The sequence below is a fragment of the Aotus nancymaae genome, unplaced genomic scaffold (assembly GCF_030222135.1).
Source record: "Aotus nancymaae isolate 86718 unplaced genomic scaffold, 86718_ANA_hifiasm-v0.15.2.pri h1tg000033l, whole genome shotgun sequence".
In the NCBI taxonomy this organism is placed as follows: Eukaryota; Metazoa; Chordata; class Mammalia; order Primates; family Aotidae; genus Aotus; species Aotus nancymaae.
Genome location: NW_026988447.1, coordinates 54,028,012 through 54,045,462, shown reverse-complemented (window position 1 = coordinate 54,045,462; position 17,451 = coordinate 54,028,012).

The window sequence follows — 17,451 nt, the reverse complement described above, 5'->3', positions numbered from 1 at the left end:
TATATTGCTGTTATATTGTATGTATGATATAATCATAATAAATAAAAATAATTGTGAATGACTGTCTTGAACTGTTGTACCTCAGCCAGACTAGCAGTGAGTTAGAGCCTCTTTAATTTGGATGTATAACAACAATTTAAAACCTATTAAGCTGTTTTACTTCATTTTGTTAATAAGGAGAACTAGGGAAGACAAAAATGCCATCATTTCTCAGCAACATTCTGATAAAATAATCTTATAATAATTTTTTTATCGTACTTTAGGTTCTGGGGTACATCTGCAGATCATGCAGGATTGTTGCATAGGTACACACGTGGCAATGTGTTCTGCTGCCTCCAGACCCCCATCACCTACATCTGACATTTCTCCCCATGTTATCCCTCCCCAACCTCCCCACCACCGCCGCTGTCCCTCCCTTGGCACCCCTCCCCTCCCTGTGTCCATGTGTTCTCACTGTTCAACACCCACCTATGAGTGAGAACATGCTGTGTTTGATTTTCTGTTCTTGTGTCAATTTGCTAAGAGTGATGGTTTCCAGATTCATCCATGTCCCTACAAAGGACACAAATTCATCATTTTTTATAGCTGCATAGTATTTCATGGTGAATATTTGCCACATTTTCCTTGTCCAGTCTATCGTTGATGGGCATTTGGGTTGGTTCCAGGTCTTTGCTATTGTAAACAACAGTGCCGCAATGAACATACCTGTCCATGTGTCTTTATAATAGAATGATTTGTAATCCTTTGGGTATATTTCCAGTAATGGGATTGCTGGGTCAAATGGAATTTCTATTTCTAGGTCCTTAAGGAATCGCCACATTGTCTTCCACAATGGTTGAACTAGTTTACACTCCCAGCAACAGTATAAAAGTGTTCCTATTTTGCTGCATCCTCTTCAGCATCTGTTATCTCCAGATTTTTTAATGATCGCCGTTCTAACTGGCATGAGATGGTATCTCAGTGTAGTTTTGATTTGCATTTCTCTAACGACCAGTGATGATGAGCATTTTTTCGTATGTTTGTTGGCCTCATATATGTTTTCTTTTGAAAAGTGTTCATATCCTTCACCCACTTTTGGATGGGTTTCCTTGTTTTTCTCTTGTAAATCTGTTTTAGTTCTTTGTAGATTCTGGATATTAGCCCTTTGTCAGATGGGTAGATTGTGAAAATTTTTTCCCATTCTGTTGGTTACCGATTCACTCTAATGATTGTTTCTTTTGCTGTACAAAAGCTCTGGAGTTTAACGAGGTCCTATTTGTCTATTTTGGCTTTTGTTGCCAATGCTTTTGGTGTTTTAGTCATGAAGTTCTTGCCTATGCCTATGTCCTGAATGGTTTTGCCAAGGTTTATTTCTAGAGGTTTTATGGTGTTGGGACTTATGTTTAAGTCTTTAATCCATCTGGAGTTAATTTTAGTATAAGGTATCAGGAAGGGGTCCAGTTTCTGCTTTCTGCACACTGCTAGCCAGTTTTCCCAACACCATCTATAAAACAGGGAATCCTTTCCCCATTGCTTGTCTTTATCAGGTTTGCCAAAGATTGGATGGTCATAGATGTGTGGCATTGCCTCTAGGGTCTCTGTTCTGTTTCATTGGTCTATATCTCTGTTTTGGTACCAATACCATGCTGTTTTGATTACTGTAGCCTTGTAGTATAGTTTGAAGTCCAGCAGTGGGATGCCTCTGGCTTTGTTCTTTTTGCTTAGGATTGTCTTGGTTATGTGGGCTCTCTTTTGGTTCCATACGAAGTTTAAGGTGGTTTTTTCCAGTTCTGTGAAGAAGGTCATTGGTAGCTTGATGGGGATGGCGTTGAATCTGTAAATTACTTTAGGGAGTATGGCCATTTTCACTATATTGATTCTTCCTAACCATGAGCATGGAATGTTTCTCCATCTGTTTGTGTCCTCTCTTATTTCCTTGAGCAGTGGTTTGTAGTTCTCCTTGAAGAGGTCCTTTACATTCCTTGTTAGTTGTATTCCTAGGTGTTTTATTCTCTTTGTAGAAATTGTGAATGGGAGTTTGCTCATGATTTGGCTCTCTGTTATAGATGTATAGAAATGCTTGTGATTTCTACACATTGATTTTGTATCCTGAGACTTTGCTGAAGTTCCTTATCAGTTTAAGGAGATTTTGAGCTGAGATGATAGGGTTTTCTAAATATACAATCATGTCATCTGCAAATAGAGACAATTTGACTTCCTCTTTTCCTAATTGAATACCCTTTATTTTTTTTTTCTTGCCTAATTGTTCTGGCTAGAACTTCCAATACTATATTGAACAGGAGTGGTGAGAGAGGGCATCCTTGTCTAGTGCCAGATTTCAAAGGGAATGCTTCCAGTTTTTGCCCATTCAGTATGATATTGGCTGTAGGTTTGTCATAAATAGCTTTTATTGTTTTGAGATATTTTCCTTTGATACCTAGTTTATTGAGAGATTTTAGCATAAAAGCCTGTTGAATTTTATAGAAGACCTTCTCTGCATCTATTGAGATAATCATGTGGTTTTTTGTCTTTGGTTCTGTTTATGTGGTGAATTACGTTTATAGACTTGTGTATGGTGAACCAGCCTTGTATTCCTGGAATGAAGCCTACTTGATCGTGATGGATAAGCTTTTTAATGTGCTGTTGCAATCGGTTTGCCAGTATTTTATTGAAGATGTTTGCATCTACATTCATCGTCGATATTGGCCTGAAGTTTTCTTTTCTTATTGAGTCTGCTGGGTTTTGGTATCAGGATGATGTTGGTCTCATAAAATGATTTAGGAAGGATTCTATCTTTTTGTATTGTTTGGAATAGTTTCAGAAGGAATGGTACCAGCTCCTCTTTGTATGTCTGGTAAAATTCAGCTGTGAACGCTTCTGGATCTGGACTTTTTTTGGTTGGTAGGCTGTTAATTGCTGCTTCAACTTCAGCTCTTGTTATTCGTCTATTCAAGGTTTCAACTTCTGCCTGGTTTAGGCTTGGGAGGGTGCAAGTGTCCAGGAATTTATCCATTTCTTCCAGGTCTACTGGTTTATGTCCATAGAGTTGTGTGTAGTTTGTATTTCTGTGGAATCAGCAGTGATATCCCCTTTATCATTTTTTGTTGCGTCTATTTGATTCTTCTCCCTTTTCCTTTTTATTAATCTTGCTAGCAGTCTATTTTGTTGATCTTTTCAAAAAAGCAGCTCCTGGATTTATGAATTTTTTGAAGGTTTTTTTTTGTCTCTATCTCCTTCAGTTCTGCTCTGATCTTAGTTATTTCTTGTCTTCTGCTAGCTTTTGGGTTTATTTGATCTTGCTCCTCTAGCTCTTTCAATTTTGATGATAGAGTGTCGATTTTAGATCTTTCCTTGCTTCTCTGGTGGGTATTTATTGCTATAAATTTCCCTCTTGACACTGCTTTAAATGTGTCCCAGAGATTCTGGGATGTTGTGTCTTTGTTCTCTTTGGTTTCAAAGAACATATTTATTTCTGCCTTCATTTCATTGTTTATCCAGTCAACATTCAAGAGCCAGTTGTTCAGTTTCCAGGAATCTGTGCAGTTCTGAGTTAGTTTCTGAATTCTGAGTTCTAATTTGATTGCACTGTGGTCTGAGAGACTGTTTGTTATGATTTCCATTCCTTTGCATTTGCTGAGTGATTTACTTCCAATTATGTGGTCAATTTAGAGTAGATGCGATGCGGTGCTGAGAGGAATGTATACTCTGTGGATTTGGTGTGGAGAGTTCTGTAGATGTCTACTAGGTCCACGTGGTCCAGATCTGAGTTCAATCCTGGATATACTTGTTAATTTTCTGTTTTGTTGATCTGTCTAATATTGACAGTGGAGTGTTAAAGTCTCCCATTGTGTGGGAGTCTAAGTGTCTTTGTAGGTCGTTAAGAACTTGCTTTATGTACATGGGTGCTCCTGTATTGGGTGAGTATATATTTAGGATTATTAATTCTTCTTTATGCATTGATCCTTTTCCCATTATGTAATGCCCTTCTTTGTCTCTTTTGATCTTTGTTGGTTTAAAGTCCATTTTATCAGAGATTAGGATTGCAACTCCTGGTTTTGTTTTTTTTTTTTAGCTCTGCATTTGCTTAATAAATCTTCCTCCATCCCTTTATTTTGAGACTATGTGTGTCCTTGTATGTGAGGTGGGTTTCCTGAATACAGCACATTGATGGGTCTTGACTTTTTACCCAATTTGCCAGTCGTGTCTTTTGATTGAGGCATTTAGCCCATTTACATTTAAAGTTAATATTGTTATGTGTGAATTTGATCCTGCCATTTTGATGCTAGCTGAATGTTTTGCCCATTAGTTGATGCATTTTTTTTCATTATGTTGATGGTCTTTACCATGTGGTACATTTTTGGAGTGGCTGGTACTGGTTTTTCCTTTCCTTCTTTAGTGCTTCTTTCAGGAGCTCTTGTAAGACAGGCCTGGTGGTGACAAAATCTCTCAGCAATTGCTTGTCCATAAAGGATTTTATTTCTCCTTCACTTATGAAGCTTAATTTGGCTGGATATGAAATTCTAGGTTAAAAGTTGTTTTCTTTAAGGATGTTGAATATTGGCCCCCACTCTCTTCTGGCTTGTAGGGTTTCTGCCGAGAGATCTGCTGTGAGTCTGATGGGCTTTCCTTTGTGGGTAACCTGACCTTTCTCTCTGGCGCCCTTAGCATTTTTTCTTTCATTTCAACCCTAGTGAATCTGATGATTATATGCTTTGAGGTTGCTCTTCTTGAGGAATATCTTTGTGGTGGTCTCTGTATTTCCTGTATTTGAATACTGGCCTGGCTTGCTAGGTTGGGGACGTTCTCCTGGATAATATCCTGAAGTGTGTTCCAGCTTGGATTCATTCTGTCCATCACATTCAGGAACACCTATCAAATGTACATTTGGTCTTTTCACATAATCTTATATTTCTTGGAGGCTTTGTTCATTTCTTTTCACTCTTTTTTCTCTATTCTTGCCTTCTCATTTTATTTCATTGAGTTGATCTTCAGTCTCTGATATCCTTTCTTCTGCTTGGTTGATTTGGCTATTGAAACTTGTGTATGCTTCGCAAAGTTCTCGTGTGGTTTTTCAGCTCCATCAAGTTGTTTATATTCTTCTCTAAGCTGTTTATTGTAGTTAGCATCTCATCTAACCTTTTTTCTAGGTCCTTAATTTCTTTGCATTGGGTTAGCATATGTTCTTTTCGCTCTGAGAAGTTTGTTATTACCCACCTCCTGAAGCCTGTTTCTTTCATCAGATTCATTCTCCATTCATCTTTGATCCCAAGCTGGTGAGGAGTTGGGATCCTTTGAAGGAGGAGAGTCATTCTGGGTTTTGGTGTTTTCTTCCTGTTTGCACTGGTTTCTTCCCATCATCTCAGTGGCTTTATCTACCTGTGGTCTTTGTGGTTGGTGACTTTCAGATGTGGTCTCTGAGTGGATGTCCTTTTTGTTGATGATGAAGTTATTTCTTTCTGTTTCTTAGTTTTCCATCTAACAGTCAGGCCCCTCTGCTGCAGGACTGCTGGAGGTCCACTCCAGACCCTGCTTGCCTGGGGATCACCCACAGGGACTGTGGAACAGTAAGGGTTGCTGTCGGTTTCTTCTTCTGTTATCTTCGTCCCAGAAGAGTACCTGCCAGATGTCAGCCTGAGCTTTCCTTTATGAGGTGTCTCTTTGGGTATACAGGGGTCAGGGAGCTGCTTGAGGAGACAGCCTGTGCCTTATAGGAGTTCAAGTGCTGTGCTGGGAGCTCCGTTGTTTCATGCAGAGCTGCTGGGTATGTACATTTAAGTCTGCTGCAGTGGAACTCAACCACCTCTTTTCCCAGGGGATCTGTCCTAGGAAGGTTGGCTCTATTTATAAGTTCCTGTTGTGCTGCTGTCTTTTTTCATAGATGCCCTGCCCTGCCCTGCATGGAGTAGTCTAGTCCCAGTCTGCCAGCAGAGGCATTGCTGAGCTGCCACGGGCTCTGCCCAACTGCTGTGCAAACTGCCTTGGTAGTGGCAGACTGCTTTGGTAGTTGTTGTCGCCCTTTCCCCCACTGAGCTGGAAAGTCCTGGGTCCAGCTGTGCTTACTGTGAAACTCTCAATCCAGAGCATTTCAGATTGCTTGTTTTGTGGGGGTGGTACCCACCGAGCCAGATCACCTAGCTCCCTATCTCTGCCCGCTCCCTTTCAGTTGAATGGGCAGCTCTGTCTTTCAGGCATTCCAGGCTCCAGTTGAAACGGCCACCCAGATTTGTGTGAGTTTCTGTGCACCAACCCAGCACCGGCTGAAACTGCCATGCTGAAAACTCATGGCGCTTTTTGGCCTGGGAGTCTCCTGGTCTGTGGGCAGTGAAAATTTGTTTGGAAATGTGGTGGGCACTCACCCTCTACATTGTTCTTGCTGGGAACTGCAATCTGGAGCTATTCCTATTCAGCCATCTTGGATCCTCCCCTGATCTTATAATAATTATTAGGTGTTCTTGGAAATCAAATTTAACTATGTATAAATTAACATGGAAGTGTCCCAAAAGTGTCTTATTGAAGTTAGTCCCCTTCAGGGTTTGGCTGGAATGGATGTCTTAGGAAGGGTGGACATTGTTGTTTAGTGTCTATATCACAACTTAAAATGACAGAATTAACTAGCCAGTTTGTTACACAGATCACCAGAATATTCTAGAGGTAAAATCTGTTAACTTGAGTATTAAAATGAAATAGCCTAGATAATCTTAGTCACAGTTAACTTATACCAAACAGGATACTTTTAAATGAAACTCTAGAAAAATCAATAAACTAGTATAAATTAATGAAATCATAATTGATTGATTTTATTCAATAAGCAGTCATTTCCTGGGAAGCAATCATTATGTGTTAGATGTCACATAAAATGAGGGATATGAGACATAAATAAGACCCCAGGCTTTTCCTCTTGAAGCCCATGTTTGACTCATCTAACTGGCCCAGAATGTAGTATGTCTAGCAACATTTAAGATGTATATGTCAAAATTTCCTTTAGAATGGTGACAGATGGCTGGGCATGGTGGCTCACACCTGTAATCCAAGCACTTTGGGGGACTAAGGCAGGTGGATCACAAGGTCAAGTGTTGGAGAACAGCCTGGCCAACATGGTGAAACCCCATCTCTATTAAAAATTCAAAAATTAGCCAGGTGTGGGGGCAGGTGCCTATAATCCCAGCTACTCAGGAGGCAGAGGCAGGATAATTGCTTGAACCCAGGAGGTGGAGGTTGTAGTAAGCCAAGATCATGTGACTGCACTCCAGCCTGGGCGACAGAACAAGACTCCATTTCAACAACAACAACAAAAAGAATGGGACAGATTCATTTATTTCTTATTTTCATAAAACCATGTGATCAAATATGCACCCAGTTCTGCTGTAAGAAATAAAGAACTATAGCTACTAAAATAGGAAAGATTTAGTACAGGGAATTGTGTACCCCTACATTGCTGGAGGAGTGGGATTTTGCCAGGGTCCCAGAACACCACTGCCATTCTACAGTATGGGGAAAGTGGGGATCAGGGAGGCTGCCAAGGGAGCTGTTGTGTTCAAGAGTATTTGGCCTTAGCTGCTTTCCAGGGCTCAGGAAGTTTCCGACATTCCTGCTCTAAATGCCCCTTAAACCCACTGAGCTGGGACTGGGCAAGGTGGCTTACACTTGTAATCCACACACTTTGGGAGACCGAGGTGGGAGAATCCCTTGAGCTCAGGAGTTTGAGATCATCCTGGGTAACATGATGAAACCTCATCTCTACAAAAAAAATTTAAAAATTAGCTTGGCATGGTGGCATGCACCTGTAGTCTCAGTCTTGGGAGGCTTAGGTGAAAGGATCACTTGAGTCCAGAAGGTCAAGGCTGCAATGAACAGTTATTGTGCCGCTGCACTCCAGCCTCCTGCTGGGTGATACAGCAAGACCTGGTGTCAAAAGAAAACAAACAAGGAAAAAAAAAAAAAAACATAGAGCTAATGACTAAAATTTAAATACACAGCAAAACAAAACAGAACAAACAAAACCAAAAACAGTATCTTTAAAAATCATAGCTATTAGCAGCCCAAGAAAATGCAGCTGGAAGATGGTCCTTTTGTCTTCAAAATCTCACACAAGTGCAAACTTCAAATTGCTGAAATCTAAATTGCATCCTGAGTTCCATCTTTAAAGAAATCTGGTTTATAAACTTTTCAGCCTTTCAGGCCTTGGATTCCTGAGATGTGCCCCTGAAAATGAAAGGGATGGCATCCTATGCCAGTACAGCTGCATCTGCCACAAACTGAGCCACTACTGACATTGTAAAAATTTTCCTCAAATCTTTTAATTAAAGTAGAAAAATATTAAATGTGTGTATATCCATGAGGCCTAAACTTACATTTTTCTTTCTTCCTTAAACTTTGTGTTCCCTTCACAATGAATCATTGCCACTAATTGTTTCCTCTGGGTCATACATGTGCTTACTTCTGTCTGGAATGCCTGACATTCACCAAGCTTGGCTTACTTCAAGACCCTGAAGATAGATGTTCACTAGGGCGCCCATGCTTATCTAGGTCACATTATTTTACAGTCTATGAATAAACTGACTTTTTAGCTTTTTATTTGTGTTTCCTTGGCATGATCATAAGCTCATTGAGAGCATAAAATGAGCCTTGTAGTCAGAGTAACTAATTTATTGCCTGCTATGTATTGTGCACAAACACAGGAATGAAGGAGTTCTTTTACATGTGATAATTTATTTTATTTTCCGTAAATATCATTTTTATTTCTAGACTCATTCATGTAGGTATTTATTCTATGAGCACTGATTAACAATCTGCTATGTGTAATGCGTGGCAGATTGTGTGTGGTCCTGGAGATATCCTAACTGGAAATTTAAAACATTCTCTAACCTAGATTTTCCAATGGTGTGAAAGAGTGTTTATTTCCCTTTACTGTTCCTTACATATTTTAACTGTCCTAGGATGTTATATAACAATTCCTTTAAAAGCCATCTCTTAATTTTTGTGGAATAATTCAGATTTCATAAGAGAAAACCAGTTTTAAACTTTTATAAAAAAAAGTTTAAAACAGGAAAAGTATAAAACATATTTTAGTTCTAGTTCTTTTATTGATTTGCTGTGTGACCTTGAACAAATCGCTTTACATAGTTCTATCCCCCTTTCTTCATTTTCAACGTAAGCCTAATTTTAGTTTTTATTGCTTACCTAATAGAAAACTCAAGCTGCTTGAAATCTTAACAGAAAGGATGATGAGAATAATAGATAGAAATGTGCTCTGAACTCTTTAGAGAAAATGAGTTGTATAGATCCAAGTTAGCATTTTAATTACATAAAACACAATATGGCATAGCATTGAAGAAAATCTCTTTGGACAGACAGCTGGGCTCAGAATTCTGGCCTACTCTGGACAAACTGGAAGACTTAAGGCACTGTACTTGACTTTTCAGTAGCTCAGTTTCCTCATACTTAAAACTATTAGAATATTAAAAAAATAATTTCTATTTCTGTGAATTATTTCAAGTGCTTAATGAATACCATTATTTTGCGCTTCATCTGAGTTGACTGCAAAAGCATCATTCATGTAGGTGAAAAAAAGCACAAAATAGACTCGTAGAGACAAACACAGCTTCCAGTTGAAATATTAACCTACCTTAGTGTGTAGCATTTGGGTTTATAGAAGCATGGCATAGTCTTCAAAATACGTTTTTAAAAAGATTAACTGAAGGCATAGATTTCCTTTAGACTGTTATTATTAACACATCATATTGTATTTCCTAAGAAAGCAGCATTGTTATTTTGCCTAGTTTTCTTTGAGTCGTTTTAAAATTTCTCACATTTCACTTCTGTAACAATTTGTATTGTTAAAATAAGGTACTCTAAGAAAACATTTTGCACAGAAGCATTTTCTAAAATCCAGATTCATACTCAGATCCAGAGGCTTAAAATAAAACTTGTGGATTAAATTTTCTCATATATCATCATCCTAATTGAAAGCATCAGGTGCATTGGAGTCTTGTGTAGAAAACCACAAGTAGAAGATACAAGGCAGTTACAAAGTTAAGAAGGTGACATTTGGGGGGCAGTGAGATAATGAAAAGAATTTACAGTAAGATCTTTTCTTTATGATACTGAATGTTGACATTGTTTGGCTATGTCCCCATATAAATCTCATCTTGAATTGTAGTTCCCCTACTCCCCATGTGCTGTGGGAAAGACCAGGTAGAGATAATTGAATCATGTGGGTGGTTTCTCCCATCCTAGTCTCATCATAGTGAGTGAGTTCTCATGAGATCTGATGGTTTTATAAGGGGCTTCCCCCTTTTGCTGCACTCATTCTCTCTCTTGTTGCCATGTGAAGAAGGATGTGTTTGCTACCCCTGCTGCCATGATTGTTAAGTTTCCTGAGACCTCACCAGCCATGTGGAAATATGATTCAATTAAACTTCTTCCTTTTATAAACTTCCCAGTCTAGGGTATGTCTTTATTAGGAGCATGAGAATGGGCTAATACAAATATACTGAATTTTTATGAGTTCCATATTATAGATAATGTTTGTCTTTGCTGTTTTTTAAATATTCTATTTATGTAGAACTTGCAGGCAGATAAATATAAGAACAAATTGGCATGCAAAATAAAGTTAACAATTTTAACAGTTAACAGTTAATATAGTAGTTTTTAGAGTAAAACTGTTTTATGTTGTGCATAATTATATGTTTTAAAGGGTTTATTTGTGGAGGAAAGAAGTCCTGTTTAGAAATAAAAGGCAACCACAGACTTGCCTAAGAAAGTAATCTTATGAAGTAAACATGAAATAGTTGAAAAAAATTATATCACTTTTCCTTTTCTTTTTTTTAAATTGCACTTTAGGTTCTGGGGTACATGTGCAAATCATGCAGAATTGTTCCATAGGTACATACATGGCAAGGTGGTTTGCTGCCTTCATCCCCCCATCTCCTCTATCTGGTATTTCTCCCCTTGTTATCCCTTCCCACCCTCCCCACCCCTGCTGTCCCTCCCCTAGCCCCCCCCCAACTGACCACAGTGTGTGACGCTCCCCTCCCTGTGCCCACATGTTCTAGTTGTTCGACACCTGCCTATGAGTGATAACATACGGTATTTGGTTTTCTGTTTTTGTGTCAGTTTGCTGAGAATGATCGTTTCCAGATTCATCCATGTCCCTATGAAGGACATGACCTCATCATTTTTTTGGCTGTGTAGTATTCTATGGTTTATATGTGCCACATTTTCTTTATCTAGTCTATCGTTGATGGACATTGGGTTGGTTCCAGGTCTTTGCTATTGTAAACAGTGCCGCAATGAATATACGTGTGTATGTGTCTTTATGATAGAACAATTTATAATTCTTTGGGTATATAGCCAGTAATGGGATTGCTGGGTCAAACTGAATTTCTATTTCTAGGTCCTTGAGGAATTGCCACACTGTCTTCCACAATGGTTGCACTAATTTGCACTCCCACCAACATCGTAAAAGTGTTCCTATTTCTCCACATCCTCTCCAGCATCTGTTGTCTCCAGAACAGTTTTCTTTTAGTTCCCAATTAAATCATTAGAAAAATTGAGTAAGTGCTTACAAATCGTTAAGGTGATTTGACAGTAATTTCAGGCCGATCAAATCTAATGATAAAATATGACATGTATTTTATATATTTTTAGTTTTATTTTTCTATTTTTCACTTCAATTTTGTAATAATTACCTTTTATCGATTGTATTGTATAAAAGCATAGTCTGCAATATACTGGAATAAAAATATACATACATATATAAGTTCCTGATCTTTCCCCTCAGTGTGAGAAGCACTATTCTAATTTATTCTCTGTAGTGGCCCTATTAGGCATACAGAAAGGATTCTACCACCCAACTCACACACATACACATCTCTGAGGGATATACATAATGTAGTAAGGATTCTACCACCTAACTCACATACATACATCTCTGAGGGATTATATAATGTAATTAAAGTCACAGAGCAAGGAAATGTTGGAATGAAATTCTAAGTTTATTACCCCATGTTTTATGCTCTTTTTCTTATATCACACACTGTCAGAGAAAGTGATATCCCATGATAAAAATCAATTTACCTAAAAACACTAATTTTACTTAGTTAAAAGCAATGTAGGGAGAAACATTCATAAGATCACATCATCTATCCATTTATCTATTTATTTATCTGAAGACAGACTTCAAAAGGAAAATTTAAAGATTGGCTAAATACAGGAGAGAAGGAAACAAAGTTCAAAGTTAAAATATTTTATGAGAGTATAGGAGGAAGAAGAAAAGGTAGAATATGCACATCTTATATATGTGTGTGTGCATATATACACATACATATACTAACATACATACACACATACTAACATACATACACACATACATATACTAACATACATACATATACACATACATATGCTAACATATCCATACACCCATATACTAACATATATACACACATACACACACACTAACATACATACATACACACATATACTAACATACACACATATACTAACATACATACACACACACATATACTAATGCATACACACATACACATACATATATACATACATACATGTGTATATGTATATGTTCCTTAGATGATCTTCTAGATATGACTTAGATGATCTTCTAAAGATCACATACATACATATAAGTTATATTCCATTTTTTATATGTAAATGTGTAATACATTTATACATTTTTAGTTTTCTTTTTCTATGTGTAATATATATACATATAAAAGGTGGAATATAGGTATATATATATGTTTTGTATATACACATATACACACATAATCTACATACATATACCTTAGTGTGCATATTATATAAATATATAATATATACATACATACATAAAATACACTTACATACCACACATATGTGTATGTGTATGTGGTATGTACATACCACATCAATTATGTGTAATGAGTAAAAAAAGTTTTTGAACAAGAAGAAGAAAGATAAAATTGATATGACCAATTTTTGAGCCTTTATTTTAATGATCGTCAATTAAAAGTCAGCATGGCAATGAAGTGCTTAATATAGATATTGAATTCCTCTGTATTGGGTTGCCCCAGTTTGGGATCAAGATTGCAGTCCTACCAGGGTAGTGTGAAAGATTGTCCTTCCTGTTTACAACCAGTTGTTGCATGGAGTGAGCTGGGGCTTTTTATTTGAGAAGAAGTATAAAGTTTAGGGACATTCTGGGGTTCAGTACTCATTAGGAGATGTTTCTCTTTTGGCCTCTTAGATGACTTAGATGATCTTCTATTAAAGATTTTGTTGATGCATGTACCTGGGAAACTTTGCCCATAGTAGAGACAGAATATGTTCACCATCTAAGAAAACCTGATCAAGAAGATCAGGGGCCAGCAGCTTGAACATTGTTCATTAATATGTACAAAATGCTACCAGTGCTAATGCTGGCTAGAGTGGGCATCTGAGGAAATACATAAAATAAAATTAGAAATAACTAGAAGAATGAAGCTATCTTTCTTTAAAAAAAAAGAAAAAGCCTCGATGTTAAAAAAGAGTTTGGAGCTTCCTTGAAGTTGTCCTCAGTAATAGAATTTTGTAGCTAAGCCAATATTTGGGGATGTCATTCTGAGGGAAATTTGGATTTAATTCTCAATGATCTGCGGAGAAGTTTGCATAAAGTTACTTATAGACAGTGATGAGAATCAATTAATTTAGTGATAAGGTTGGTATCTGCAAACTAGTAAAATAAATTTAGTTTTGTTTCTCAACATGTCAATTTTCCTGACTGGAGGAACATCTTTTGTCCAATCAATGATTGCTCTGTTGGTAAATAAGGCACTGTGACACTCTAGTGGCAGCTGCCTTGAATTTCTGACATACTTTAGGCACCTAGAGTTTTTAATTAGCCTGTTTTAAACAACACTAGTGGTACAGAATTTATCAAATCAAATAGCCATTTCATTTCTTCAATTGACATTTATTTTAAAACATACTACCTTTTTACCTAATGTGATAACCTAATTAAAGCTTTTCATTTATTGTACAAAATGCCAAAATATCAAAACAGAGTATTAAATTTATTGTCATTTTAAATATATACTTATTTTTCAAGAAAATAAAATTACTCACTAAAACATTTCCCCACTCACTATTTAGGAATATCATTACAGCTTTATTTTCCCAACTGGTTCTTAAAACTCGGAAAGGGTGAAATACATATACTTCTTTCATTAGTCAGATATTTGTGACTTAAAGACTGTACTTAAGGATTGTGTTAATGCTTCCTTCACCCAAGTGACCTGAACCTTTTAGTAAATTCTGTCCCAATATTAGTTTTCATAAGTCAGGAAACATTTTCCATATGTCATGAAGCATTATCCAAAGAGAGTTTACAGCCACGGCGTTCATACTTTATCACAGTCATATTGACTGAAATGAAAGCTCTTCTCAGTGATAGCACCCATCTGAGAGGTCAGACAAAAGCATTTTTGGCACACTGCTGTTCTCTCATTGGGCCAGCTGCCTCCTTGGACTGAAATTGTTTCACAATCTTTACTAAAATTATTATAAAAGAACAGCTGAAAAAATAAAGAAGCTTATTTAGTGTCATCAAAGAAAAATTATCTGTCCTAGAGCAATATAATGCAATTTAACAGCCAAAATGAACAGCTAGAAATAAGCAGAGGCACTAAAAATTGCTGAGGACCACAGAAGTGCATTACTTCCAATAAACTTAAAAAGCAGCAAGGAAAGAAAAAAGAATGGAGATTTGGGAGGCCAAGGAGAGTGGATCACTTGAGATTTGGAGATGGAGACCAGCCTGCTGGCTAACATGGTGAAATCCTGTCTCTACAAAAAAAAAAAAAAAAAAAAAAAAAAAAAAAAAAAAAATTTGCTGAGTGTAGTGGTGCATGCCTGTAATCCCAGTTCCCACCTACTCAGGAGGCTGAGGCCAGAGAATCGCTTAAAGCTGAGAGGTGGATGTTGCAGTGAGCAGAAATCATTTTACTGCATTCCAGCCTGGGTGACTAAACGAGACTCTATCTCAAAACAAGAAAAAAAGAAATGTCAAAACTAGAAAATTATTAATAAGTTGGAAGAGAAACACTGCTATAGGAAATTATAAAAGCATAGCAATGAAGGTAAAAGTAAAATGAAATAAATTATATAAGGCTTAAGTAATTAGAATAGAAATCAAGATTGTATAATTTCTGCTGTGTTCTTATACATTAAATGTTCTTATACATTAAACAAAGTATGTTTACACGTTTAATAAGTAAAAATAAAGGGAAATCAGTTATTATGTGTTTAGAATTTTTAGCTCTAAATTATCATAAGCATTTATAGAATATGATTGGCAAGAACCGATTTGCATGGGCCTTATCTTTGACTAGTGAGAGCATTCAATAGACATGAAGTTTGTTTATAAAAAAAAAATTATCTATAGTGCCCTTGGTATTGTTTATAAAATAATTTGACATCATTACTACATCAATTTGAATATTAGCACTCAAAACAAGATTAGTAAAATAGATTAATTAGATCATACATGATTTGATAACAAGTTTTAATCAGGAAATAACACGTTTAATAGCAAATGCACATATTAGGAAGAAATGTATTCTGTTTAACAAATGGCTATAAATAGAAAATAATTACATTCGATTTTTATGTTAAACTATAGGATAAATTACTTTTAGAATGCATGCATTCCATGTGTAATATCCAGCATACTATGATTTCTTAAATGTAACTCTTTTCGTTATAGTGCTTGCATAAGTGAAAGAGTGTTTCCTTCCCTGCCCTTCACTACTTCTACTGTAGTTTAATGAATAAAATTCAGATAATGAAAATTGTTCTTACCCATGGGGTTGTAAGCTAAGTAAAATTGAGGGTAAGAAATTTATCTCAAGTCCTCTAGATTAGGAGTGCAAATTTGATTAGCAAAACATATACCTGACAATAAGTATATTAGGCTACCTTGAATGACACTAAATAATATCCTTAGAGACTGGCTGAGAGGCCTGGTTAAGTTTCAAAGAATATAAATTATAAATTAAAAGACTTGAAAAATACAACTTTTAAAAAAAATTATTTTACTTTAGGTGCATACTATATCTGGCATTTCTCCCCATGTTATTCCTCCCCACAGTCCCCTCCCTCTCCACCCCCCACTGTCTCTCCCCTACCTCTCCAACTGCCCCCAGTGTGTGATGCTCCTCTCCCTGAGTCCACATGTTCTCGTTGTTCAACACCCACCTATGAGTGAGAACATATGGTGTTTGGCTTTCTGTTCTTGTGTCAGTTTGCTGAGAATGATGGTTTCCAGATTCATCCAAGTCCCTACAAAGGACACGAATTCATCGTTTTGTATGGCTGCATAGTATTCCATGGTATATATGTACTACATTTTTGTCCAGTCTATCATTGATGGGCATTTGGGTTGGTTCCAGGTCTTTGCTATTGTACAGAGGGTGGCAATGAACATACATGTGCATGTGTCTTTATAGTATAACAATCTATAGTTCTTTGGGTATATATCCAGTAATGGGATTGCTGGGTCAAATGGAATTTCTATTTCTAGATCCTTGAGAAATTGCCACACTGTCTTCCACAATGGTTGAACTAGTTTACACTCCCACCAACTGTGTAAGAGTGTTCCTATTTCTCTGCATCCTCTCCAGCATCTGTTGTCTCCAGATTTTTTAATGATCGCCATTTTAACTAGTGTGAGATGATATCTCAGTGTGGTTTTTATTTGCATTTCTCTAATGACCAGTGATGATGAGCATTTTTTCATATGTTTCTTGGCCTCATATATGTCTTCTTTTGAAAAATGTCTGTTCATATCCTTTGACCACTTTTGAATGGGGTTTTTTTTTCTTGTATATCTGTTTTAGTTCTTTGTAGATTCTGGATATTAGCCCTTTGTCAGATGGGTAAATTGCAAAAATTTTTTCATGTTCTGTTGGTTGCCGATTCACTCTAATGATTGTTTCTTTTGCTGTACAGAAGCTCTGGAGTTTAATTAGATCCCCTTTGACCATCTTGGCTTTTATTGCCAATGCTTTTGGTGTTTTAGTCATGAAGTCCTTGCCTATTCCTATGTCCTGGATGGTTTTGCCTAAGTTTTCTTCTAGTGATTTTATGGTATTAGGTTTTATGTTTAAATCTTTGATCTATCTGGAGTTAATTTTAGTGTAAGGTGACAGTTAGGGGTCTAGTTTCTGCTTTCTGCACACTGCTAGCCAGTTTTCCCAAAACCATTTATTAAACATGGAGTCCTTTCCCCATTGCTTGTTTTTTACCAGGTTTGTCAAAAATCAGATGGTTGTAAACGTGTAGTGTTTCTTCTGGGGTCTCTGTTCTGTTCCATTGGTCTATGTCTCTGATTTGGTACCAGTACCATGCTGTTTTGATTACCGTAGCCTTGTAGTATAGTCTGAAGTCCAGCAGTGTGATGCCTCTGGCTTTGTCCTTTTTGCTTAGGATTGT